Source organism: Acanthochromis polyacanthus, chromosome 11 (genome assembly GCF_021347895.1).
Source record: "Acanthochromis polyacanthus isolate Apoly-LR-REF ecotype Palm Island chromosome 11, KAUST_Apoly_ChrSc, whole genome shotgun sequence".
Lineage (NCBI taxonomy): Eukaryota > Metazoa > Chordata > Actinopteri > Pomacentridae > Acanthochromis > Acanthochromis polyacanthus.
The window spans coordinates 20,620,667-20,648,602 of record NC_067123.1 but is presented as its reverse complement, the minus strand read 5'-3'; the positions used below and the strand labels follow the sequence as shown (position 1 = coordinate 20,648,602).

The 27,936-nt window shown below is 39.5% G+C and overlaps 1 protein-coding gene across 2 annotated transcripts in view; it reads left to right on the top strand.

Annotated features, from left to right (window-relative positions):
• Positions 1-27,936, top strand: part of trappc9 (trafficking protein particle complex subunit 9) — a 285,840-nt gene that overhangs the window by 157,285 nt on the left and 100,619 nt on the right. The window lies entirely within an intron of this gene.

Sequence of the window (27,936 nt, the reverse complement as noted above, 5' to 3'; positions counted from 1 at the left end):
AGGGGTTCGAATCCAGCCCATGCCCTTTGCTGTAGGTTCTTACCAACATTCTTCTCCTCACTTTCTTGACTCTCACACACTGCTGTCGTGTCAACAAAGCCAAAAAATGCCCAATATATATTTATATACACACACTAGTCTTCAAAAATTTGGGGTCATCCAGACAATTTTATATTTTCCATGAAAACTCGCACTTTTATTCATGTGCTAGCATAACTGCACAGGGGTTTTCCAATCATCGATGAGCCTTTCAACACCATTAGCTAACACAATGTAGCATTAGAACACAGGAGTGATGGTTGCTGGAAATGTTCCTCTGTACCCCTATGGAGATACGCCATTAAAAATCAGCTGTTTCCAGCTAAAATAGTCATTTACCACATTAACAATGTCGAGACTCTATTTCTGATTCATTTATTAGCTTCATTGAAGAAAAAGTTATTCTTTCAAAAATAAGGACATTTCTAAGTGACTCCAAACTTTTGAATGATTATGTATATAAACATCGTAAGTGAAAGACTGAGAACACAAACATTTCAGGTGAACAATAAGCTCTTTCCATTATTATAAACTCTGGTTGTGATTACCAGCAAATATGTGTCTCACTGAATCTATTTCAGGGACACTTTAAATATCACATTGAACTGCAAATAGTCAGATGTTAAATGACTCCAATAAGGATTTGGCTTTAAAAAAAAAAAGAAAAACTCATGACATTTTGAGGGTTTCAACTTTTTGAGTAATACTTGCTCCTCGGATTAAATGTTTTCCAGCCCTGAAATGCCAAACTTCTAAGCGTCATATTTATTACATTTTGATGGTGATCTTCATTTGTACACAAACATGTATACATGGCGGTGTTATGTGCTTTAAAACAAACTAATGTATTTGTTTTGCTGAAAGTGTCAAGTTATGGATTGGACAGTTATTTCCCCTAACGCATTTTATGATGGAGTTTTCAGCCTTTTTCTCGCTCCTCGGTTTAAGAGCTGTCAGTCTGTGAAAGCCGCAATAACCCTTTGTCACTCTTCCTTAAGAGCTGCTAGTTCAGCTAAAATAATTTTATTAGTCTGGGTTCCACTTTTAGTGTCCTGTGAGACTTGAAATGCTTTTTGTTCTCTGCCAGGAACAAAAAATTATGGATGCCTGTTTAGGGCAGTTTATTTTTTTGGCATCAAATTACTCTTATCCTAAATTGTGTCCCCTTTTTTCCACTTTCCCATCACACTCAGACACGCCTGCACATGTGCTCTTACAGTACATCGTCATACTGTCCTCCATTGTTTCTGTAGATTACCTCAGCCTCTCTCTCTCCTGCTCAGCTTGTCATTTCACTGGACAGTTATGATTCCTGTCAGCGCTGTCTCTCCGGTGCATCCTTGGCCATGAGCAGACCTACACTGCTGGTGACTCATAGGCCTTTCTCCACAGGGGTGGAATGTTTTTATTTGAGGGGAATTAGGGGGTGGGAAGGGATCTTTTCAGACAGAGCCAAACAGCTCATCACTGCTCATCACTCAGCTCTCTTCAAATAATCTTTCCTGTGCAGAAAAGAGCTGTTACGATCAACAAGCTTGTCAGCATTTTGTCACTTATTGTCTATAAAAAGGATCAACTCGGAGGTTTCTAAAAACAGTTGCATTTAATAGTAGTGTTTGTTTAACTGAGCACAGAGGTTTTATCATTGCTGAACTGGTAGAACAAGCAAAAGTACATTAGATGTCACAAAACAGCCTCGTCCAACAAAAATGACAACCGCATTCTGAGGGAACTTTTTTCCTGAATTGTGTAACGTATTGCAGTATGTTTCAAATCCAAATTGTTTCTCTTTCTCAGCCAACCAATCGTATATTAAATGAAGCGGGACTCATCACTTTGCTAACCTAGAAATGAAGGCAAAGTCGAAGAGTATATTTTAACCTAAAGCGTAATATTTTCCTGAAGCTAGCCAAGTAGTTTTGCCAATCCTCACAAAGAGTGAGTGAAAATGAAAGCGTATGGTGAATGAAGCAAAACGTCCAAGAATAAAGATTCTACATGGGACACACATATTGCTCTCCCGAGTTAAAGTTACCAAATTACTTTGTGGCACTTTTAAACTGAAAGCGATTCCTGTGACCTGAAAGTCTCACCTTTCAGGGAGAAAATAAGCGCCTTTCAAAGTGTAAATGAGAACGGATTGTAGTTGTATGAGAATAGAGTATTTGTGAGATGAGGTTGCACAAGAACAACAAAACATCATCAAATACATGGTTTTTTGAAGAGGAAGCTAAGTTCAAATCAGGGGCCACAGTCTAAGGCTTGACCGTGTTCAAATGTCTAAAAAGCTTCTTTAAAGATCTTCCAAAAATCACCAGAAATAGTCAGCATTCGAGGGCAGCAGGATTTGTTGTTAACAGACTACCCAGCAGTTGTTCTTAGTAGTGATAACACCATAAAAAAAACAGGCATACCGAGCTGTGCATCGTCTTTTATGCTCTGAGAGTTGGTCATTTTTCCACACCTAAAGGCTGTGTTTTCTGATAGACAGTTCTGACACCGTTATACCTTTCTAAATCCATTGGTCAGGCCTTGTCACCACGTTATCACATTTCATCGTTGGGTCACAGTTTACAGAGGACATGTGCAATATGCCCAGACATGTTCAGACTTTGGCCTGTCATTTTGTGACAGATTTCATGCAGGTTACACCAATATATGTTGGCATGTTTAACATTTATAATACCTTAAGTATATACTATTATGTTTTGAGTACTCCAAACGTATGATTTATCTTCACACCAAAGTTACAGATGATTTCCTGCCAACCTTCCAGACATCCTTCCTTCTACACGTACAGCTTCCAGGCCTTCCTTTTTTTCTTCTCTCACACACAGTAAAATCAAAGCATTCGTGATTACACACACACATTTTTACAGTGCTCATTAATTCAAATAGCATTTGCCAGGATTACATCATCTATGACTTTTAGCACATTGTACCCAAGAATATTACACTCCAGTTTCAGTTGTGGTGTCGGTGATGTAAGTGTGAAGGCCAATTTCTGATTTTTCACGAGACTGATGCAGATTTAGAAAGGGATGCGTGTGATTCTGGTCTGGGTGTGCAGGAGATCACACTATCCCTCACATCCAACACAGAAAGGGACACAAGGTTCCTGTGGACATTTCTCAGAGGCTGTGACTTGTTGCTGTGGCATTCTGTTGGTGATTATTCATGATTTCTAGAGAGTTTCGAATTCCTCACTGTGTTTGAGCACCATCAATAGATGTGCAAATCAGAGCTCCTCCAAAGTCCTGCAGCCACAGCTTCAATTACAACTATTTTAATGATGAAATATGAAGGTGTGGACAATGTAGAATCCCTTTGCACAGCTTCTCCTTATTACAACTACAGAGCATTGTGGAGAGAGAATGTAACTTGTGAAAGAAGAAATATCACATTCTACCCACAGTACAGAGTAATTTGTACTTACAGTTTTACATTTACTTCTCTAGAAACCCTGCTTGTTACTGTAAGGTACTATGATGATCTTAGTGGATTTGTCTCCAGGTTTGCACACTGTACAGGTCTGCTATTGATTTAGAAATGGGATCACTGCCTCATGCATTCATTGCAGGTTAAGTGGACCACAGTCCTGTCTTTGCTCTGCTCTTTTGGGTTTTACTTCTACAAATAATTCATTATGTAGAAAATCCTATCAGAAAATAAATGAATGTCTACCAATTAAAATCACCATTGTGAGGCCATTTTGACATTTGCTGAGAGTGTCTTAGAGGAGATTTTGATCTCAAGGTCCCATGCTGGTTTTCCATTTACCACCCACTGTTCTGTCTCTGGAACAACACGGGGAACTCGTCTAACAGACTGTAAATGCTATGAAAAGTTGCATGAATATGAACATGATGTATTGATTGAATTCTGTTCCTTTCGGTTAATGTGGTTGTCCTAAAAAATAAGCAAATCAGTGTTAAATCTAATCCAGGCACAGTGGTGGAAAGCACCTAAGTACATGTCTTCAGGTGCTAAGCACAGTTTTTGAGGTGCTCGTGCTTATCTTGAGTGTTTTAATTTGAGGTTGCATTATACAGAGAGGGATATGTATATTTTACTTCATCACATTTCACTTCACAAAGATTAGAATTAGAGCTGAAGAAAAACACATGTGATAAACCTATAAAATATAACAGATTGTCTGACACTGAATCACTGGTTTTCAGCCTTTTTTTGGGGTTGAAACCCTTTGATGTCTACACACAGAATGTTTCAGCTGTGGTCTTTAGCTCTCTATTTCAGTTGCCTCTGACAGAACAGATATGCTCTTTAAATCAATCCACTTGTCTGCACAGGTGATGTAACGGCTTGCATTCATTGCCTAGAAATGTGACTCCAAGCACAGTTTTGTTCTTTAAGTCTGGCGTTTCACAAGCATAACTGCAGCGACCGTGTATGGGGCTTTCAGTGCTTCCTGAACTGCAGGTGACCTACAGTTCAGTGCTGTACCTGAACACTTCCTGTACAGACACAGACTCGTGTTGCATATTAAGTGTCATGGAGTTGTTAAAGACACATTTCCTCTTTATACTTCTCACATACTTTCTATTGAATAACTGTTTCAGGGATGTTTACTAGATGACTTTGAACCCTAAGCTGAAAAGAAACCTTGCCTAAGTAGTTAGATAATCAGACACATCATGAATCAGCAGTCAGTGCCATGGCTAAGCATTTCTGCTTTGAAGCGGCAGTGAACTGATGCCTCAGAAACACAGATTTTGACATCTGGGTTTACTAACCAAAGGAAACAGTCCCGCCAACTTGCAGACCGTTGCTTTCTGCTTCATTATTCATCTTCAGCATCAGTTTGGTTTTCAAACATATGGCTGAATTTCTCCAATATTACAACTTGCTTTTGTGTAGTGTTGAGTAGTTTTGCAGTGTTTGGAGAGAATCATAGCTGAGCTGGTGTGCTCGAGCTGCAGTTGGTAAGTTGAGAAAGGGGCTGAGACCTCATAGATCTCCACATTCATGGAGGCAATAGCATAGCATTACATCTAAGCCATTTAAGACAAGAACAGATCATTTTCATGGAAAAACAACAACTTCTAAATATGTAATAAACTGAGATGTACCAGGTGGAACGTTCAGTCTAGCTCCTACTAAAGATTTATGCATTGGTGCTTAATCGAATCGGATCTAATCAAGTATTATTTGTCACATACACAGTTGTAGTCAGTACAATGCATAGTGAAATGTTTTGTGCTCCTGATCCGGCCAGTACATGCAGTGACAGTACACACAGGACAGAATCGTCAAAAAAGATAAGAGAATACAAAATAATAAAGAGCCTGTGTAGATATAGACTAAACAATATATACAGAAAATGTGTGACAGTATTTACAACTGAGTATAAAGTGACTACAGTATACAGATCTAAATAGAAAATGAATGTCCTGTTGTTGTTATGATGCTTAAAAATGTGAATGCGGAGTGAGACATATGTAGTATTATCAATTTGATATTGTAATTTATAGTAATATATAAATTCCAGAGGTTATATCTCTGAGGAATGACTACTTTAATGTCATAACTGTACATTTTGATAATAATTCGTCCGTGCTTTTACATAAAGTAAAAGATGTAACTACTTCCACCACTGGGGAGCAGACTGTACAAATCAAACTGGGAATGATTAAACAAAGCTATTTTAAGGTTTAGATTAAAGGTTGTGTTTCTTTTTTTGTGGCACTAGTCTTTCCTTTAAGTGTATTTCCCTCAGCTCTTTTAAGTGAGGCCATCTGTCACTGTTATGTAATTCCCCAAATAGCTAAGATTCCCTTTCTGCTCTTCTCACTGATACAGTCATAATGCCAAAGTTATGCATGAGAACTTAATTGGAGGCCAGAATGCATAATGCACCAGCTATAGCCGATTTTGAAATGCTACCTCTTTAGAAACTGATACAATATGACACAAAGCGCCTCTGAGGCATAAAACGTCAAGTCTGGTAACAACTGCAGATTCATATATAGACTTGCATGTCTTTTTTTCCCCTTTGACTGACATTCCCTGTAGAGACAGCCGCTGCCTTTGACTCCACCGATCAGCGTTTCCGTCCCGTGGAGATTTCTTTTGAAGCCTAACAGATACATAAATTCGTTATCAGAAGATTAGCTCAGATCCAGCCTATTGATTCTTTTGACAGCATAAAATATTTCTGTAGATATCCCTACAAGGCTGGAAGTGGTGCATGCAGCTTCACTCATCCCCAGCTCAGTTTTGGCAAAATACTGATGGTTTCCTTTGACACGCACATGAACACATTATTCAGAGTGGAGCAGGATTTTGCATACAGAGAGAATCAGGGCCACAGAGTCGTAGATCTCCGTCTGCTGAACCATATTGTGCTTGTCTCTCCAACTCATCTCCTGTCGACATCAGATGGCCCTGTCATTTCTTATTTCTTTCCTGTTCTATGATGAATGAGGTGTCAGGCGCAAGATGTTTTCTGGAGTCTTCATCCAGGACTGGTGAAGCTAAGGCTTCAATCCGACAGTCGCAAAAATGACTCTGTCAATCATGAACACTTTCCTCCTACAACAAATGATTTTTAATTGTTTCCATTGAGTGTTTTCATGGCTACACAAATAGAAAAACATGAAGAAAGCTGCCATGTGTGGAGAAGAAAATAGCAGTATGAACCGTAGATGTGAGACTTTAGACTTTTCTAGACAAGAACCTGTTTCCATCTTCTTCTACATTTATGTAGTTCCAGCTAGTGACGGGTGACAACTTACTTTTATTGAATGCTGTTACCGAAAAACAAAGAGCTCATTGGCTGTGTTTGAGCAGTAAGTATAGTTTGTGGAGTGCGTCTTCCCTCCCTGTGAAAGCGACATGTGGGTGAGCGACAGAGTGCTCCTTTCATCTTCTCGTATCATTCACAGACATGTCTTTTACAAGGTCTTTATCCCCTTCATGGTGTTCTTTAATGACAAATGGAAAAAAAAGTGAAGCACCTCGCTATGTGAATGGCCGCTTTGATGTTTGGGAGGCCGAATAGGTTCCCAAAGACTGCTGTGACACCGCCACAGTGCTGTCCAAACTTTTGTATTTCTTACTTTTTTCTGGCTTTGAACAGAGAGAAGAGGATGTCTTTTCTTTTGTGCCTACATCTTGTAGATTTTCCTGGCATTTCATTATTCTGTTAAGAATATTCACAGTGTGGGATTTTACAGTCTCACATTTTTGAATAATGTGGTTTTGTGAAAAGCAGAGATGCAAATGTCAAGCAGTTCTCGTGTTAAAATCAGTATTCAGTTAAATTTGGTGGTCATTGATTTAACCAACGTAAACTCGTGTCTGCGTGTCAGTTACATGCAGTGATCAGCCACAACATAATGACCACTGACGGGCGAAGTGAAGAACATCGATCGTCTTGTTATAATGCAACGTTCTGCTGGGAAACCTTAAGTCCTGACATTTATGTGGATGTTTGACATGTACCACCCACCTAAACATTGCAGGTCAAGCAACCCTCCAACCCCCACGCCGCCATGGCAACAGCAGTCCTTGATGCCAGTTTCAAGAATCTTTATAGTCCTTATGTTTTCACAGGTTAAAATTACAACTGGTGACTCCTAGCTATAGATAAAACAATAGAAAAAAACATGCTATATACAAATAAAGGAAAATCCAGAATTGGTGCAAATGAGGAGTGAGATGGGTGGTAAAGTGCAGTCCAATACAAGACTCAGGTCTTTATTGCACTTAACACATAGTGCATCTGTTTGTGTGTGCAGGGGGGGAATCGGATTGGACCGCTCTGAGAGGAAAAACTGTTTCTCAGTCGGGAAGTTAAGACTTTTTATGTTTCTGTACCTTTTGCCTGAAGGAAGCGGAACAAACAAAGTCCATTTCCTGTTTGGGTGGGGTCGGCAGTGATATGTCGGGCCTTCCTCTGCGTATATTGAGTCCAGGTCTGAAAGAGGACTTCCCACAATCTTCTGAGTCCTTTCTATTCTGGACTGTGCAGCTGCCGTACCACACCGCTGCACCAAGACAATTTCTATTGTGGCTCTGTAGAAGTTTGCCAGCAGTTGATGGGAGAGACCAGCATGTGTCAGCTTTATAAGGAAGAAGAGTCTTTGTTGACCCTTCCTCCTCAGGTGAGCTGTGTTCAGGGGTCAGGTCAGGTGTAATGTGGACGCCAAGGAACTTGATGTTGTCAACGCACTTGACCGCTTCCCCTTAAATGAGGAAAGGAGCTTGCTCTGTCCTCCTGGACCTCCTGTAGTCCACGATGACCTCCTAGTCTTGCTGGTGTTCAAAACAAGATTGTTGTCTGAGTACATCTGAATATCGTGCTGGATTTCCTCTCTGTGGTGGCTCTCATCATTGTCTGATCAGTTTCCACCCTAAGCAGGACAATGCACTCTGACACACTGCAAAAATTGTTTAGAAATTGCCCAGGGAATATGACAGAGCTAAACTGTTCACCGGGTTCCACACTCCCTAGATCAAAATGTTGTTGAGCATCTGTGGCATATGCTTGAATAAGCCTGATCCCGGTACCACAGGACATCCTCAGAGGTCCTGCCTCCGTGCTCCACTGGGTCAGAGGAATTTTAGCAGCATAACGGGGACCAACATAATATTAGGCCGGTAGTCATAATGCAATGCCTGATCAGTGTAGTTCCAAGTGTCAAATTTTTGAGTGCACCTCATAGAAGTTTTTTTTTTTTTTAAATTTTTTCCTGAAAGTAATCCTTTCCTCAAAATGGCTTCAGTGTAATGCTACACCGTTGCATCCTCCAAAATACCCAGATCTGTAAAATCTCCACATCACTCTTCACCTATCCCTCTGCATTTACAGCAGCTCGAGAACACCAGCTCACCTATCACATTAAATTACTATATACTCTATTGACGGCTTAGTTTGCTCATAATATATCTTCTTACCATATCAAAACAATAGGCCAACATGTTAACAAAGAGGTAAAAGGGAATCTTTAATCTTAAAGTAATCAACAGCCCATCAATGAGTTTTTGATAAAGAAACTATCCAAAGACACCTACATTTTAATTAAAGAGATAAAAAGATCATTTAACCAATCATTTAGCTTGCCAAATTCACAAAATGTTTATGACCCAAGCAGATGTAAAATGTGTTGTTCTTCTTGTCTGTGTAAAATTTAGTAGAGTTGTATTCGAGAATTTTTGGAACAGGTTTAATAACATGGCCATTGCTGACTCATTGTCATGTACAATTTAAATTTAGCAAAGTCAAAATGCCAAATGTTTTCAGACCTTCATCTAATCCGCTAATAAGGATGAGGAGATATATCTTGTATTTCTTTTATTATACTGTGTATCTCTTGTCTATAGAGCTCAAGGTTGTTTAGTCCGGCCTTTCAGTTTTAGAACTTAAATTAGTCACTGAGAATGCTAGCCAGAACAAGCACTTTTAAACACAGTCTATTCAAATTAATCAACGTTGTCTGTGACTCGGTCCACTGCTTTGGTTCTGACTAAAAACCTCAACAACTCTGGCCATGAAATTATGTACACACAGTCATGTTCCCCTGAGAATGAATCCTAATGACTTTAGTGATTTCATCATCTTTCGTTTGGCACCCCTGAATGAAGTTTACATTTGTGGACTTCAGTGAAGTATCTCAATAACTATTAGGTCTTTGCTGTAAATGTTTTTTCTGTTCATAGTCAGATATTCGTGTTCCCATCAGGATGAATTGCGATAACTTGACTGAATAGCTAAGTGAACCAGACAGCTGTTTGACGTTGACTCTGTGGGACATTCGCAGCATTATTTTATTGCGATGGACACATACTTCCTGATTACTTAGTCTGGGGAGCAAAGTGAGCATAACCAGGAGGGATTATTTTTTATCCATGGCAGGCAGTTGACGAGAGCCACTCGATTACGTCATGTGAGCAGCGTTACGGGCTGTCGGCGCACACACTCATTGAACAGCTCACATACAGGTACTGCTCCAAAACCACAGTTTTCTGGCAGTTCACGCTGCACACATCTTCTGTTTTGTCAGTAAGCACATATTTGCATTTAATTATTGACGGTGATGAATGGATAGTGGATTAATCATTTACATTCTTAATCAAATACACGATAACATGTTTTAATGCAAAAGGACACGAGTCTGAATAAAGATGCAGTAATAGTGAAGCATAAATTGATTGCATTCCTTCATGCTTCACCATGCAGACCATTCACCATTGTCTGGTTTTGGTGAAATACGTAATTCACCTCACACTTACTGTTATTTTAAGTACCTTGTGCTCAGAAAAGAGAAAAAATAAATCATTCTCTGCTGGTCAGTGTGCTGCCTGTAAATTAGCTCAGCTTTTCTCCCACACTTTATATGCTCTAATTTGAGGAAAAAGGAGTGATCCTGTGTACCGAAAGACAGCCCTGACCTTTCTGAGACGTACTCTTTGATCTAATGAGCAAATTACAATGAGATGGAGCAAGTTGAAGTTTCTGTTATTAATATGAATAGATGATCGAAAAAAAATGTTGTCCAAGATGTCAGAATGAAAAGTCATTTCCATAAAACACGTCCTTAAGCACTGTAATTATGTGGGTTTGATTGCAAGTCAGTTTGGTGGCTGATTCTTTTGTATCAGATGGGTTTGATGCGAGTGTTTGAACACTATCTAATTATCGGAATTGGAAAGTCGTGGCCCTCGAGGCACTTCTCTCTAGCTGTCAGCTGTAGAAGTGTTACCAGCGAGAGAATGTCCTGAGTCACCCCTTTTGTGATCCTCCTCAGCCCATCATCAAAATATTTCAAGAGATTTTCCTGCACCTTTCAGTAAACAGATTTTTTTCCGTTTTTTGTTTGTTTGTTTTTTTGGTGCCATTTTTCATTCATTAGATAATGACATTGGTGAGAGGATATTTCAGAAAGGAGAGGAGAGGAATGAACTATTAGGCAAGTTCAACATGTCAGGGATGTCTTTTGGTTATCTGTCTCCACTAAAGCTAGCAACTGTAATCAGTCTAAGCAGTGACATGAAGCTGGTTATCAACTCATTAGGTCAACAACAAATCTAGATTTAGTTTGTAAAAGAGTCACGAACAAGGACATGTCTAGAACCACCCTTATCTCACAAGAAGAACAAACTATAAACTCATATAATGCGTTTTTAAAAATATTATACCGGCTAAAGTTGGATGAAAACTGCAGATATGCAAATGTGTAAGTTAGTAGTCTTATATTAATTAATATCATATCACAATCTCATCATTAAGGGGCAAGTACATATTCAGTATACACTTACCGACCACTTTTTTTTTTAATGCAACTCGTCAATTGCTTTTTTCACACAAACGGCTAATCAGCCAGCCACATGGCCACAACTCAGTGCATTCAGGCATGTAGATGTGGTCAAGACAACTTGCTCAACAATGGGGAAGAAAGGTGATTTAAGTGACTTTGAATGTGGCATGGTTTTTGTTGCCAGACGGACTGGTCTGAGAATTTGAAACTGCTGATCTACTGGGATATTCATGCACAACCATCCAGGGTTTACAGAGAATGGACTGAAAAAGAGAAAATATCCAGTGAGCAGTAGTTGCGTGAACCAAAATGCCTGGTTGATGTCTGTGGGAAGGCTGGTTGGAGATGAAAACAAAAGGCAACGGTAACTCAAATAGCCACTCGTTCCAACCAAGGAATGCAGAATACCATCTCTGAACACACAACTCATCCAACCCATAAGAAGATGGACTACAGTAGCAGAAGACCACACTGGGTGTCACTTTTGTCAGCTAAGAAAAGGAAACTGAGGCTACGATTCACACAGATTCACCAGAAGTAGACAATAGAAGATTGGAAAAATGTTGCCTGGTCTCATGAATCTTAATTTCAACTGCGACATTCAGATGGTCAGAATTTGCCTGAAACAACAGGAAGGCATGGGTCCATCCTGCCTTGTATCAACGATTCAGGCTGCTGGTGGTGGTGTAATGGTGTGGAGGATGTTTTCTTGACACCTTTGACCCCCTTAGCGACAACTGATCATCGTTTAAACACCACAGCCTACCTGAGTATTGTAGCTAACCATGTCCATCCTTTTATGACCACAGGACATAACAATGAGTTCAGTGTACTCCAGTGGCCTCCACAGTCACCAGATCTCAGTCCAATAGAGCACCGTTGGAATATGGTGGAACAGGAGATTCTCATCATGGATGTCCAGCCCACAAATCTGCAGCTACGTGACGCTTTCATGTCAATATGGACCAAAATCTCTGAAGAATGTTTAACACCTTATTGAAAGATTGCCACGAAGAGTTAAGGCAGTTCTGAAGGCAAAAGAGGGTCCAATGATTTCCTTTAGCTGCCGCCCACATTATTAAATAATCTGGGGAGCAAGAGTAGAAAAGATGTCAAAGCATCGTTCAAACCAGTAATCAGGCTTACTGCAAACCTTATAGGGTCAACATATACAAGACTTTGATGCTTTACCAGGCACCAAAGCCTTGGGTACCAGTTTCTGTTTATTATTATACCACTATAAAGCCTGAGAACATTTTGCAGCCAGCAGGAAAAGAAAACAAGATATAAAGCAAAAGACAGTTGGAGATCCCTTTATTAAGAATCAGCTAGCCTATATCTCATATCTGTGCTGGTTAGTGAAAGTCAAAAGGATAAGGCAGTTTCTAAAAACTCTCACCTTTTCCTCTCACTATCTGCACACCGAGCTCCACAGGACCTTCTAAAATGCCATTTTCCAAGAGAAAGGATTAAAGCTGCCCATCTCTTTAAGTTCTGCACTCACCAGAATGAAATTACACAAAATTACAACATTTGAATTACACATTAAATTAACTGCACAGCAACGTTCCTGTTGTTTTGGATAAAATTGTGAATTGCGAAGTATCTTTTAATCTTGTTCACGAGGTTTGGAAAAATAGTGTGAGATGGAGAGATGACTTGTTGCAGTGTTCACAGTAGTATGTGTTTTACCAGATCGTAGCCACAATGTGAAGGCCAGTTGATCTATTTTCCTCTTTTTAAGGTTTTCTGACCGCATCCTATTAGGAGGATAGGTAGATGGATGGATTAATGGATCAATGGATGGATGAATGGAAAAACTGATTGAGTATGGGGAGTAAAATGTGCAAACTGACTGTTCCACAAGGCTGTAAAGTATCAGCAACACATGATAAGACATTACTTTAAAATAAAAGGATAAAAAAAAATTGTCGTAAATAATCAAGAATAAAGACGTAATGCTATTTGCACTATAAAACACTAGCATTTATGCATCCTTTACATAGGACATTTTGCTTTTTATTATATTCCTGTTATTGTTTATTTTATTTACTGCACTTTTTTACTTATTTATCTGTATTTATAGTGGTGGAACTGTACTCTTTCTACTGTAGCGAGCAAATTTCACCTCTGGGATTGATAAAATTTTTCTATTCTGTTCTATAAAAAGAAACTAATCTAGTGTTTGAACATTGTGCAACAGTTGCAGTCATGTGTGTTTGCATGTTATGTGTACATGATAGCGTGTGTGTGTGTGTGCATATGTCTGCATGAATATATACATATTTACATTGTGCCAGTGTACTGTTGGTGTTTGAGATGAGTAGAGCAGCTATTTATAAGCTCAGTGTCGTTTCTGAAAGCACAGTGTTTTTCATTGTCACAGAGATAACATTCAGTTGTTTGGATGCTCTCGGTCTTCAGAGTCATCTGGCGTCTCTCAGACCTTCTTGATCCCAGCCCTCACTCTGCATCAACACCACAGCTGTGTCTCCCTGGGGATTTGAACAGGCCTTTGGGGGTTTACATCTCATTACAGCATCAACCTCCAGGCACCAACTAGTTCCCACTGCCATCCACCATTATCACTGCAGAGGCAGCCCAGTCCTAGCTGTAGTAGAGCAGAGAGTTTGCGCTCACTGCAGCACTTTCTCATTTTTCGCCATGTCTCCTCTCCATTGCCATGCCTTTTGGCTCTGCCGGATCGGTGCACACAAGGGCAGACACGCCTCATTGCATGAGCTTTTCAAACAAAGCTTGTTTCCATGGTGACCACCTTTCCCCTTCTTGTGCTACTTTTTATGGCAGCAGAGCACATAATGCATCTGCAGTCAGTTATCCCATCTTCAACAGTCCCCAGCCTACAGGGCAAACATTATCGTGTGATTTTTTTTCTTTTCTTTTACTAACCTGTTGATGTGATATTTCTCACTCCATCCCATTAGTATACATGCTCGTTACTTGCACAATATCACATCTAATGAAAACACACTTGTATCCGCTGAGGATAGGGCATAAGAACAGCGCTTTGACAAAGATGAGAGCTGACTGCTGAGATGTACATCTGCTGCTGCTGCTCGACCTCTCCCCGGGAATCAGCCTCTCACCACTGTCATTTCTTCTCAGCGTCCGCAGGAGATTTTTCTTTTCCCCATCTTACACGTTTTCTTGAAATAATGTGTTCCCTAGGGGGCGTTTTATCCCTGTTGGCTGTCTGTGTATGGGTTAGTTAAGGTGCTGGAACATGGAGATCTTTTCCTACTCACATGTCCTCATATACAGTATTGCACCACTACAGCTGCTTCATCCAGGTGCCTCAGACCTCTTGGCAGTCATTTCACACAGCCGTGTTTTTATATTGTTGGTATTCTGGAAATATGCTTCATCTCCACTGAATCCATACTGCATTCATATAGACGCCTATAGCTGATTTATCAGACTCACAACCTTTTCCTTCTCATAACACTTGTAATTTAATCAGCCTTAACATTGAAAGTCATTACAATTAATCCCCATGCTGTCTTGGATTTTCCTTTTTATTTACACCAACACATACAGTATAGCAATGTATTACTATTTATAAGATGCAACATCCCTGTTTCACATCCAGCTGAGGACTTAGCCTCTCTCCTCTGTGCTGTCGAATAATGGCAAAATTCCCACCGCCCCCCTACAAACGACATAATAAATAAATAGATTTTAAAAAATAGAAGCTCCTGGTGTTTAATGGCGGAAACAAAAATAGCACACACTGTCAGCCCCTGTAAATGTGTACAAAGCTTCAATTTTAATGACGGCAAGCGCATTAGAAGATTGTCTGCACAGAGGCATTCTTCGATACCAATCCGCATGCAGTAATTGCTTATAAGGATCCGTTTTTGCCGGAGCTCATCGTATTGAACGAGACGGTAATGGATGGAGCACTGCTGCCTCTGCAGCCGCTGCAAACAAAGGGTTACACCAAGTCAGCCGCAGTCTAAAAATAGACTGTTGCTCTCGCCTGCCTCTGCACGGGCCTCTATGGATCTCCGCCTTTAAGCTCTTGCACGTGAGCTAAAAATAACCATCTCTGTGAAAACATGCACACACACACACTCTCTCTCAGTACGTTCTTCGCTCTCAGCTTCTCCCTGGTGACATAACACAATCACTGGCTGTTAAAGAAGATGAAAAATGGCTCGGATAAAATGTTGATTGCAAATGATTTGCTGCTCTGTACCGTATCGTGGAGGGCATATTTCAGAGTATGCATTGCTCACAGCACACTCACACACACTGGAGAAAAGCTTTGCACGTAAAACTACGAAACATCTCCCACAAACAAGCTAATAACTTTAAACTCAACAACAGCACAGAACTGCGTGTAATTGTAATGCTGCAGCAGCAATAGCAAAGTGGAAGCAATTACTGAAAATGCTATAAAGCATCAGCATTGCCACTGCCGTCATCAGAGCGATTTAATATATTCTGTTGGAAATGTTTGTTTCTGAAGAATCTAATTTCTCACATCAGCTCAACCCTAAGGTGTTTGGAACAGAGAGGGATGACTTTCGAGAACCTGCCATTGAAATGATTGACGGGTTGGTCAGATGAAAGCGACCCCATATGTTTTAATGTGATTATCATGTACTTTTTGGTCTGTGGCACACAGCATTTAATTAGGAAGGGGTCATTTCACTGTGACCGTCTCATCGTAAGCTGCTGTTATTACTGCCATTAAAAAAGGCTTCACTGCCACAGCTTATTGCAGGATGGTGCTAATTAGCAATATAGTGTCAAAAGTCACTCCAAATGGACAAGATGATATTTAGTGATATAGGTCCGGTCCGCTTTCAGATATTATCTGTCAGACAAACATATAAAGCCACCATATATGTACAGTATATAGATTAACTGTAGCCTTCAATCTAAAATAGTCTTCAATCTATAGCTATATTTCACCTAGTTGGGAAAAAGCACTTGCTTTTCTTGGCATTTTCTTCATCCGAAAGATCTTGCCGGGCCAATGGCTTTGTTGTTCTTTTGCAGTTGTCTGCCAAGGAGTTGCAGCAACGCTTTCGCAGTTTGCAGTTCAAAGAAACAGGTGCTGAAATTACTGCAAAAGTGTGATCATTTTCCTCGGTTGGTTCGGTATTTAGCAGCATTATCTTACAACATGAAGGCTCTCGCTTCCAAACTGCAAACCAGGGGAAGTGGGCTCTGTTAATTATGCAGAGCTGTGACTGTTTGAATGCGTTTCGGTCTCAAATAAATCGGTATGTGTGCTCGACTGTGAATTCATCAAGCATCATGGATTCTCTCCTGGTTTCCTTTCTTGCCTCGCTGACTCGTAGACTGTTAATGCGCGATGAGTTCTGCAGTGAGAAGTGGATGTAGAGGTGAACATGCGGCTAAAATAAGCTGGTTTAGACACACCCAGTTTAAATTGCGACATATTCACTTCACTTGTGGTAATTTGAATCAGTTTTATGAAGATTATGCAAAAGGGTATTCAGTGATATCCATGAGCCACTCCCATCTACACATACCCTCCCTTTCAACTAACCCTTTCTCTGAAATAATTTTATACATATATAACTCATGTTGTTTTGAAGTGATGCTACCCAGATTACATATTTTAACAACAAAATAAGTAAACAGTGATCTTTCAAATCATTTAGTGTTATTTTTTAAATTTTTTGCTACAGTTTTAACTCCTGCCACCTAAAATATGGTGGTCAGGTTTACTATTTTTCAAAGCTTGGTTAAACTTTGTATATGATTTGTTTAAATGATAAAAGCCAATCCACACAGAAAGTGTTTTTAGAAGAATGTTTTGTCTGTCACTGATCCAACTCTGGAAACAAATGCACTTTAAAGTGGCAATATTATGCAAAATCCACATTTATATTGTTTTGAAATCACATTATCCATCAATGATGCCTTTAGAAACCCATGGAAAATGGGACCATCCCCTCATTTGTGTCCTTTCACGGTCAATCAAAAAGGGTTTGTGTAAATGAGCCATTCAGGTTGGCACTCTCTTAGAACCATAAAAAAGGAGCCAATGGAGAACGGCCTTCAACCTGTATTCTCTTTAATACAGCCAGCAGGGGCTGATTCATGTGGTTGCTAAAGGAAGTCAGACTGTATAGAAGTTTATCTGAAAATGACCTGACTTCTCATTTGATTCTACTTGAGTAAATTTTTACCTGACAGGTTTAAGGTCAGATTGCACTGAGGCGTGGTGGTTAGCACTTTCGTCTCCCTCCCGGTTAGTGTCTCTGCATTTTTTCTGCATGAGGTTTGCATGTTCTGTCTGTGCATGTGTGGCTTTTTTCCAACTACTCTGGCTTCCTCCAACAGTCCAAAAATATGCTGAGGTCAATTGGTAACTCTAAATTGTCCACAGGTGTGAGTGTGATTATTTGTCTCTCTGCATCCCTGTGATAGACTGGTGACCTGTCCATGTCCCCGACCTTCACCCTAAATCAGCTGGGATAGACTGCAGCCCCCTTGTGACCCTAACAAGGATTACAGGGTATATAGATAATGGATGGAGTTTATGGATGGAGTTTATGGTCTTAATCACTAATTGCAAGTCTACAATTGGGGCTCTAGTCTGCAAACAAAATGGCCACTCATGGGACTTTTCTTTTAAGAGCATTCAAGTTGAAATTTCAAATGGAGGAGTACATGATGATAACCGAGATGTTTTAGTGCCCTGGCACAGGTACCTACTGTACAGCACTACTTTTTGAGCTTTGTTGTTCCGATGATAAAACGATAGGGATATACAGCTCAACATTTTATAAAACAAAATGAAGAGAGAGAAGAGGATGCTGGTAGAGAGGTCGAGGTCCCGACTCACACACCTGTTAATGAGAGTGCAGATGCAGGGAGATAATGAAGAGTCAGTACAAAAACAAAAAAAATGTCCCAAAGCATTCAGTCAAAATTGCCAATCCAGTGCTCGACCCTAAATATTAAGCAAATGTTAACAGCAATCACAATTTAAGTAGCCATCTGATAAAGCTGCTAGCATCAGTGCTACCAATGAATGATTAGCCAGGAGCCCTGCCTTCAGTACGTAATAATAGTTATTTTGTAAATGATTGGTCTCATTCACAGTGAAATAGATTATAAAGCAGAGTATGCTTTGGGGCACAGCTGTCATCTGATCGAGAAGGTGCAGTGCCTCTATGGCACTGAAAGGCACAGCACAGTTCTGGAAAAAGGAACGGGCAGCAGCAGTAGAAGCTTACATTGCATTTTAAGATTGGAACCTCTGAAACAACCTGTTCAGAACAGGACTTAAACCAGAGGTGTGCAGGTACAGCGAACATTCTGTACAGTACCTTGAACATACTTTTCTTAAGTCAAAGTCAGCTTTGTTGCACATTCTTCAATATGTGCATGACATACTAAGAATCTAAATTACGTTACTCTCTCTTAGTATACAACCTTTTATTTCATCAAATGTAAGGTCACACCTACAAATTCAATTTTGATCACACTTACAGATTTTTTACCTCTAATGTGTATCTCCTAGATGTCAGTTTAAATCCCACATCATCCCCTGTTGTTTACGTATATGTGCTGTTCTTAAGCCACCTGGTGTTTCTGTAGAAAAAAAATCCCACCAGCCCTTCGATAAAATCTCTGAATCAGTATATAAAAACATTGCAGATTTCCTCCATCGAGCCATCTGAAAACTATTTTTATCCAGTAAAATTCTAATATCAGTTCAGATGGTTTAGACTCTTTGCCTGGCAGGTTCCTTTCTGCTCCTCAGGAGCTGTGAACAAAAGAAGCTGCAATCTTTTCTTAACCTTAACTAAGAATTTTAGTTGTCTAACGGCATGTGGGGCCCAGGACTTAAATCCCAGTTTCCACTGTCAAAGTCTTGTGCTCTGTATGCCTAACCTTTCATCCCTGCTGGGCTAAAAGGATGAAAAACATCCTGTACTGAAATAAACGTTTGTATTTCAAGCAACTCAGACGGAAAAATTTCATCTAAAACAAATCTGACACAGCAGCAATGTGGTTTATAGGGCACAGGGCTGATTTTTAAAAGTCATTACAGTTATTTATTGTATAGTAGTCATTCTAACAGCGACATGTGCAAAAGCAGTTAATTTTAATTCTCATAGTTTTTTTCAACCGTTGTATTATTCTCTGAACAATGATGTTTAAGTACGATCTGTTCAAACTCGCATTGCTTGGCAAAGCCATAAAAATAGCGCAGTACATGACTGAACTTTATACTATGTGCTTTAAACATACTCTGAGCAACACAGATCTCTGTAATACACCTCTGCTTCGCCTCTACTGCCACTGAGAGTCAAGCTTATTGTGAGTCATCAAAATACTGAATAAAATAAAGCATACTTTGCGCCTCACAAAAATGCCAGTTAGCCGGTGCAAACACCTGCTGACTGACACATGCTGACAAGAAAACAGACTCTCCATCTGTATGTATGGACATGAATAACACGCCTTACTTCTGCAGATCTCATTTTTGCTTGCCTTTTTAGGAGTTGTTCGAACGCTAATGCTTTTGACACATAGGACTTTGGGTAAAATCAGTCCATCCATCCATCCGATCTCCCATCTACCCTTGCTGCCTTTTTCGGTCAGGGAAATAAAGGCCAAGCTGTCTGTTATCGGGAAGAGCAAGGAGGGCAGGAAGGTGAAATGGACTGGGAATTAGGCTGAGATATGTTCCACAGTGGCCCCAGCTCAGCACACAGGTTGTTATTAAAAGCTTTGTAATAGGCTAGATTAGTTGCCAGATATGGCGTAATCCTTGGAAGATTCCACAATATAATCAATGGAAAAAGAAAATGATGGGAGTGGTGGTGGGAGAACCTGCCTGTTAACACTCTCCTGCTGCAGCAAAAGCTCTTTTAGAGGTGTTTAGGGGCTGGATGTGGCCTCCATTGTGCATAAAACATACCTATTGGACTTTCCTATACTACTATAATACAGTTTCTTCACATTGCGCTTATTTATAGGACGATCATCCAACATACAGCTGTCAACCCACTCAAATCTGTTTGATGAATTGAAATTGACAGTTTTTCTTTGGTTTATCATATCAGTTGTTGGCTTTTAAACTGTTTATGATGTGCATTTCTTACTTTCTTATATATATTTTTTTCCGTGAAAATCCAAGCCCTCAAAAGTCCAAGATATTTTACCCTTTGCAAACACAGTTAGTTTCACATTTAGTTTCAAATGACAGTTGCATAACTGTCATGTTACATAACTGTCATAAAACTGTAGTAAGTCACTGATAGTTCAGAACACTGTCACCAGCCTCCGTCCACAGCTCAGCATGCACCGTGTACTGAGCTCATTTTTAATTGATGCAACACATCGTTTTCAAATTGAAGAAAACACAATTAGCCTCATCTCAGATTGACAAATCAAATCCCTGCTAATGAATGCTGCTGTCCATGAGAAAGTTCTTCATGTAGCCAGTGTTCCAAGAAACCGGTTCCTGAGAATTAAATACTCTTTTGAATGTCACCATCTTAGTAATTACCTGTCCAAAGAAAGCCAGTCCGGGGCTTGGCCAGACGGCGTCTTCCTATTTAGGGACCATTTGCATCGTTGCAACATGGTATTTTTAGACTTAGTGTGTAATGTGCGCTTTTGAAGATGACTGAATGAAATGCAGTGCTCATTTGAAGATGGGACTTCAGTCAGTGACATAAGCCTAGTGCCACTAATCTTCAAAGGCGACTGTATTTAAGTGCGGTACAGCAAGAGCAGGAGCTTTCCTTTTTGTCTTTGTTTTGAAGTCGTAATTGTTATTTAATTTGTGTTGCGCTTTGTTGCAGAGGCTGTGAAATGATAATTGCATTGCCTTTCCTCCTCCACCTCACTTTGAAGTATGTGTCTCTCTGGACTCGTCCACAAATTAGTTTTTTCCCATTATGTAATTTTGTTTATGATTTGCAGTACAGTACAGTATATAAGACAGGTGAGGTAGCAGATTGCCTGTAATGATTTCTTTGCTGACTAAGTAGTATTTTGACCAAACCACACTCCTTCATATCACCTGTTGTTGAAGTTTTTTTTTTTTTACTTTTTTCCCCCCAATACGCATACACTACCAGTGAATAATTTGGACACAGCTTCTCATTCAATGCTTTTTATTTATTTGTATTATTTTCTACATTGTAGATTGATACTGAAGATTAACACTTACTTGTTTACAACATAATTCCATGTGTATTCTTTTATAGTTTTGGTGTCTTCAGTATTGATCTACAATGTACAAAATAGTTAAATTAAATCCATTGAATGAGATCATTTTTCCACACTTTTGACAACAGAAGTGAATACAACCCTATGCAGTGTCACATAAATATCAACTAATTCAAATTTGTGTCAGCTCACAGTAATTACATCACTTGTAAATTAAACAGTAGGACATTTGCTTGTGGGTAAAACTGAACAGTTTACATTTACCATATTAAAAACACAGCCTCCACAGCAGGAAGTCAGTGCAATTACTCTGCATTACTAAGGTTCTGATCTTTTATTTTTTCATGCTTTCTATGTTTACCGTTATTTTTGACAACACACTCAGTCCTATTTGGCATAGAAGATACCACTGTTGCACAAGTTTCTGGAGTGGCATTGTGCCATTGTTCAGATATTATTTGTCCAGGGGCTCTTTGCTAATATAACTTTGTTGCTTGACATTTCTCTTTAAAATACCCCAAAAATGTGCTATTGGATTCAGTCAAGCAACAAACAATGGCACTTCCAAAAGTTCTTGGGCTCATCAGAAAACATCACAGAAGAAATATTGTTCTGTTTTTCAACATATCCTTTTTTTAAATTTTAGCTTTAATGCACTAGTATACCGACTACATTAAAGTTAAGAGGATAATGTTGAAAAATGTGGTAAATCTAAAGCAGCTGTGCATCGGTGTTTCATTGTACAAGTAGCCCCCTGTCTGTGGCGTCGTTTACTGCAGCCCTAATTAGTAGTACTGTGGCTCCTTCTGTACCTCCTGATTACTGCTGTAGCTGTGTTTCAACTGATTTTTGGTTGGTCAGTGATTTCCTTCTCCATCTTAGTGAAATGTCCCAAGAATTTTTCATTTCAGTTGTTTCTGCCAATTTGCTTTCATGTGGAGTCACGATGCAGAAGTGATGATCGATGCAACTCATAGGTCCCGTACTACAGAAGATCTGGTGGTCACAGGTCGCTTTTATAACAAAGCTAATGGAGTTAGACTAATTGAAAATAACACGTGTACTCAGTTTAGTTTGCAGATTTTCCAGCTTGTCTCTCGTCACAGAAGTATTCACTTTTGCTGCCTTGAGTTACTGTTTTCTGACGTGTACTTTCAATATAATCTCTCAATAGTGTTTGTTCTTTGAAGAAAAGGAAGGAAGGCAGTTATTGGAATGCCCAATTTTTCATCTTTTGACTTTTAAGCGATATTGCACAGCGGTTCACTCACTTTTTACATGCTCTGAATTGCAATCCGTGTTCATGCTTTTATTCATCATTTAATTTCTCAGTGGTAGCAGGTACTGGGAGAAAACACAACTAAGCCCTGGCCAGTTTAGCTCATCATCCTCCCTGTGCAGGAGAAAATAGCTCCTCAGGAAGCTGCTGTGGCCTCTGAGCTGGAATCCAGAGATGAACCGACCGATCAATACATGGATCCACTTTGTATTGCCTATCAAATGAAATGTAAAAAAAGGCTCAGCAAATGCGGCCTCATCTCTTGAATATGTTCACTGTGGAATAATTCGCATTGATCAGCGTGGTTCCTGTCAAAGCAGCGATTTAGCTTTAGGCTTAAAACCACAGAGCCACACTCTGAGTGAGATGCTGCTTTTATTGGAACCTCTTTTTGTGAGCTGGCTTCCCGTGGAGATGGATGTCCAGGTAATTTGCAGCTAGCTGGCAACCTCAAAGTCACATCGTGTCATTTCTCTGAGTAAGGAATGATAGAGGGTCTGAGAGTGCAGAAGATATACTGCAACTTATCCTTTTTTGGTCTGGCCTTTCTGTGTGAGGAGAAGTCTGATGGTGTCCGTCTCCCAGCTAAACACTTGAAGTAAAGCCTATCAGTCATCATGACACCTGGAAGAGGCTGAAGACATTTCTTGTTCCCTGTGAAGTGCTGCCGTAGGTTCATTTTTAGTACTATCCTCTTGTTTCAACATATAGTAGTATTTCAGTAGAAAGTTTGGTGTGAAGTTGAAGGACTGATCGTGCTTTGAGAAAACTCTCTTTTGGTCTGGGCTCATAAAACCCTTTAGAATTCATTTAATTATCTAAAAAATGAATTGGTACCATACTAATAGTTCCAATAATTGGCAGCATAATTTGGCAGCACTCCACAAGAAGCAGGAAGGCACAACAGTAGCAGATGTTATCATATTACACAGTTGGTATGGCCAACATTTCAGCAAACATTTGCATATTCTCACATCCAGCAGACAAGAAATGCTATCCACAATTATTTAGTCACGTCTTTGTTCATCAGATGAATTCTAATATTTGCACCTCCTCTAACTCCGTTTCAGTGTCCATCAGCTCTGGAAAAAGCTGAGTGAGTTTGTGGGTGTTACCTGCTGTTTGACTTTGTTTTAACTTTGGGTGTGTGATGCCAGGAAAGTGGCAGATGTTAAGGTGCATACATTATGTTTGTTACAGTTTCTTTGCTGAAAACTGAGCTTTTCCTTCTGGAAATCAGGGTTAATTTGAGCATGAACCTAAAAGAAAGAATCCACTTTGTGAAATGTATCTGTGTCATAGTTCATCGTGGGTTTTTTAGGAAATAGTCCCTTGTCCCATTTTGTATAGTCTTTTAATTCATTGCTCTACCCAACACAGCTTCTGGACATTTTTTACTCCGCCAAGGAACAGCAGAGTTATGTGACAAGCGGCATGCGTTTGTCCTTCTGTTTGTCTGTCTGTTGGCAACATTACTAAAAAACGGACCAAGGGATTTGGATCAAATTTTCAGGGAAGATCTGAAATGACACAAGGACCAAGTGATTAGATTTTGGCAGTGATGTGACTTATAGTCTGGATCCATGGATTTGTTAAGGATTTCTGTATCATTGCGAGATAGCGGCACAGCGCCACTGTAACTATGACAAGTGAACGCTACATCAGCTGCCTCCTGACGATCACATGATTGTGATCCTACTACAAACCAGCCGCTGTGGACTTATCGGGACTTATCTATTGGAAATGATCCAAGGAACAGTTGATTAAATTGTGGGGGGTTTTCCGAGTCCCATCAATTCCCACCATCCGCTACATATTTAGGTCATGTGATTTGGTATCCATACATAACACACACATATGTAACACATGCCTGTGCTCAGCACAGGTTTATCTTGTTTGTGGGTACATCTGTATTAATGGCCACATTCTATGGTGCTGTGAGTTCTGACACAATTTTTTTTCAAGATTTCAGCTGTCAGAAATGATACGACTGAGAAGCCCTGGCAGAGTACTGCACTCTGAGTGCTTTTCTTGTTCCACTTGTCACATTTTTACTCACTGTAGGCTGATTTCTCACTGAAATGTTCAACTTCTATGGAAGCAACACAACTTTGGCTAGAATTTGAGATAATTCAATAATGTCTTTTGTGCAGTATGACACAGTTACAATGCCATAAGTCATCAAAAAGAAAACAACTATGAATTTCTTAGGTCATTAATCTTACAAAAAAAAGTACATGCTTGGAATAAATATGTACAACCTTTTAAAAAAAGATGGCTCCATGTACTTGATATTTTAATACTGACAGTTTTTATTTGTGTCTCCTGACTGCTCCATGTAAACACAGCCTGCAGTTTAACTGAGAAGTCAATGAATTTTTGTCGCTTGACAGTTTAATTTATGTTGGGCATGGCTTCTCAGTTGCATGGAGGAGTACATAATTTTTAGTTTTTTACCAAATGCAGTGCAAATTGTTTATTGTTGGACAATTTTTAAATGAGACGAGTAGAACAACGCAATTTTGATGAAATATCAAGATTTGAAGCTTAAACTTAGATAATTTACCGATGAAAGTGGAAATAACCCTTGATGAGCTCACGGATTGTTGAAAGTTGATGATGCCTTTTGTTTTCACAGTTTCTGGCTCTGATAAATGGTGTTATTTGGCAGATTTCTTACAAAATAATATGCCTTTTACGCCGACCACCGAGTTTGGGCATTCTGAAGGTTGATATGGGCATTTAAACTGATTTGTGCAGTCAGAGAATAGGACTGAATGTTGTAGGGGTAATTAGAGATGCTCTCGCGCGTCATTTTAATGAGTGCAGGTATAGTCTCAGTTTAGTTTGTTTCCTGTATAACTTGAGTCCTGTATGTCACAGCTGATGTAACCTCAGGCAAAGTACACTCTGGCTTTAGTTAATAAATAACTTAGAAACACCCACGGTATAGACAGGGAAACTTGGACCTCAGGGTGTTTGTTCAGACTAGATAAATTATTTATTTCTTGCCCAGCCACTCTAAACAGCGTGTGTTCATTGTAATCAAGCAGACAAGTATGCACGACTTTCCACTGAGATCTGTTGGAGGGGATGAAGTAGAAATGGGTACTGTAAAATCATAAAGTTAAGTGTGTAGTCCACCCAAACATATCTTTGCTGTTAAATATTCAGGCCTGTCCTGAGTAGCTCATGAGATGAGTTTTACTCGAACTCAGTGCTACTCTAATAGGTTTTATGGATTTTTAAAAACTTGTTTTACAGGTTTTAAATTGAGTTTCCATTTAGCTTAAAGGTGACGTAAACTTTTTTCCTGTCATGTATGTTATCATGCTGCTTGCTCACTTTGAGATCCAGTGCACACACTTACATGTTGTAGCTCAGGCTTGATCACAGCAGAATTTAAATTCCAGTGGAATCCATGGGGGACAAAATGTTGCTGTGAAACTTGCATTGTTGGCCAATAACATGCTGTTTTGACCCTGGACTTAACATCGATTGAGAGAGCTCAGAATAGGGAATTGTATGGTACTGTAGCTTGTTTGTCTCTGTTGCACCATCAACTTTTATTGAACCATCCACTGTAAGAATACAAAACTACTTTACACATAGGAATAGCTGTCAGACAGTTGTGAGAAAGGAGTCAATGGTACAAAATATTTCCTTATTAAAGAGCATGCTAGCTGATAGTTAACAGATATGCAATTCCTTTACACATTCAATGACTCATTATGAAATGACAATGTTATCGCATACTCCTGAGAAAAGATATCAGGGGGATTAAAATACATTCTACAAAGTAAATGGAAAGATGCCTTGAAGGCTCTTGCAGCTGACTAAGGTTGGATTGTTTTAGGCTAGGAAATGTGTTAGCCGTTAGCTGTCATCAGCTACAGTAGGGTACTAAAGAGCCACCAAATAAAGAGTTTTCCACTGCAGGAACTCGTTGGCCATTTTAGGATGTCCTGAACCTTAGCGGTGAGAACGGCTCCTGTAGAACCTCTTTCAGGGCCGTTTTCGATGGACAAAAAAGCCCCCACTTAAGGGCACATATTTCTAAGTAACCCTGAAAAACTGCTTTGTCAGTCCCATCACAGATTGGTTAAGCTTGAAGAAAACAACGCTGACTGATTAAAATCGAAGACTTCACAAAAAGCAGCATTTTTCTGCCTCTCGATATCCTCTTGAGTAGCAGTCTTCTCCTCGTTAACTTTTCCATAAACAACACAAAAAATATTATATAGGCTAAAATTACAAATCTCTATTTTTTCTATTTGCTACGTACTCATAGAACAGTAGTGATGTCCATGTCGCCATGCCACCTCGTGCTTGCAATGAGTTGCTGCAGTGGAAAGCTACCTTATGTTACCAAGCATTTGGAACCACAGAGATGTGTGAATGACTTTTGCTGCTCGGCTGTCTGCCATGTCTGGGCCTTTAGTGTTTCTAATGTGGCTGGTTTCCTCCACATCCAGTGTAATCTGTATTTTAAGATAAGATAGACCTCATTATCCCCGGGGGAAATTTGCCTTGGACACACATTGCTGTGGCTTTGCTATACCAAATCATTTAAAATGCATCTCATTTTGCTCATGGCTTTTGCTCTGTATTTGTTATATAATTGATTACAACTATTTACACAAGCTTTCTATGGAAAGTACTGCGCCTGAAATCATTCTAAGGCATTATTGTGTTCAGATTCTACATAATGTATGAATAATTATTCTCTTTTAGTGTGCCACTAAAGGCTTGGTCATTAAATAGCGTTTTACAGAATGGCATGCATAAACAAATTTCTGAGAGGAGCCGTTAAAACAGTGCTGAAATTAGTTTCCTCACAAAATTTTTGATAAATGATTAATGCTGTTTGAATGGAATGTAATCTGAAGGTGCTACCTTCAGTTTACATGCTTGGAAGTGTTGATGAGTAGATGACTAGTTTACAGTTATGTAATCATATGTTGAAGACCCACCCTAAGTTTTTATTTTTTATTTTTACCATTTGAAAATGACCAAAGGTAAATATTATCTCAAGCCAGCTGTGAGCAGTTGGAATAAAGTTTAATGAATATGCGCTGAGGTTATTCAAACCTTTATTAACTTAGTTATAAAGTTTCAAATGATACTTATGTAACTGTCATT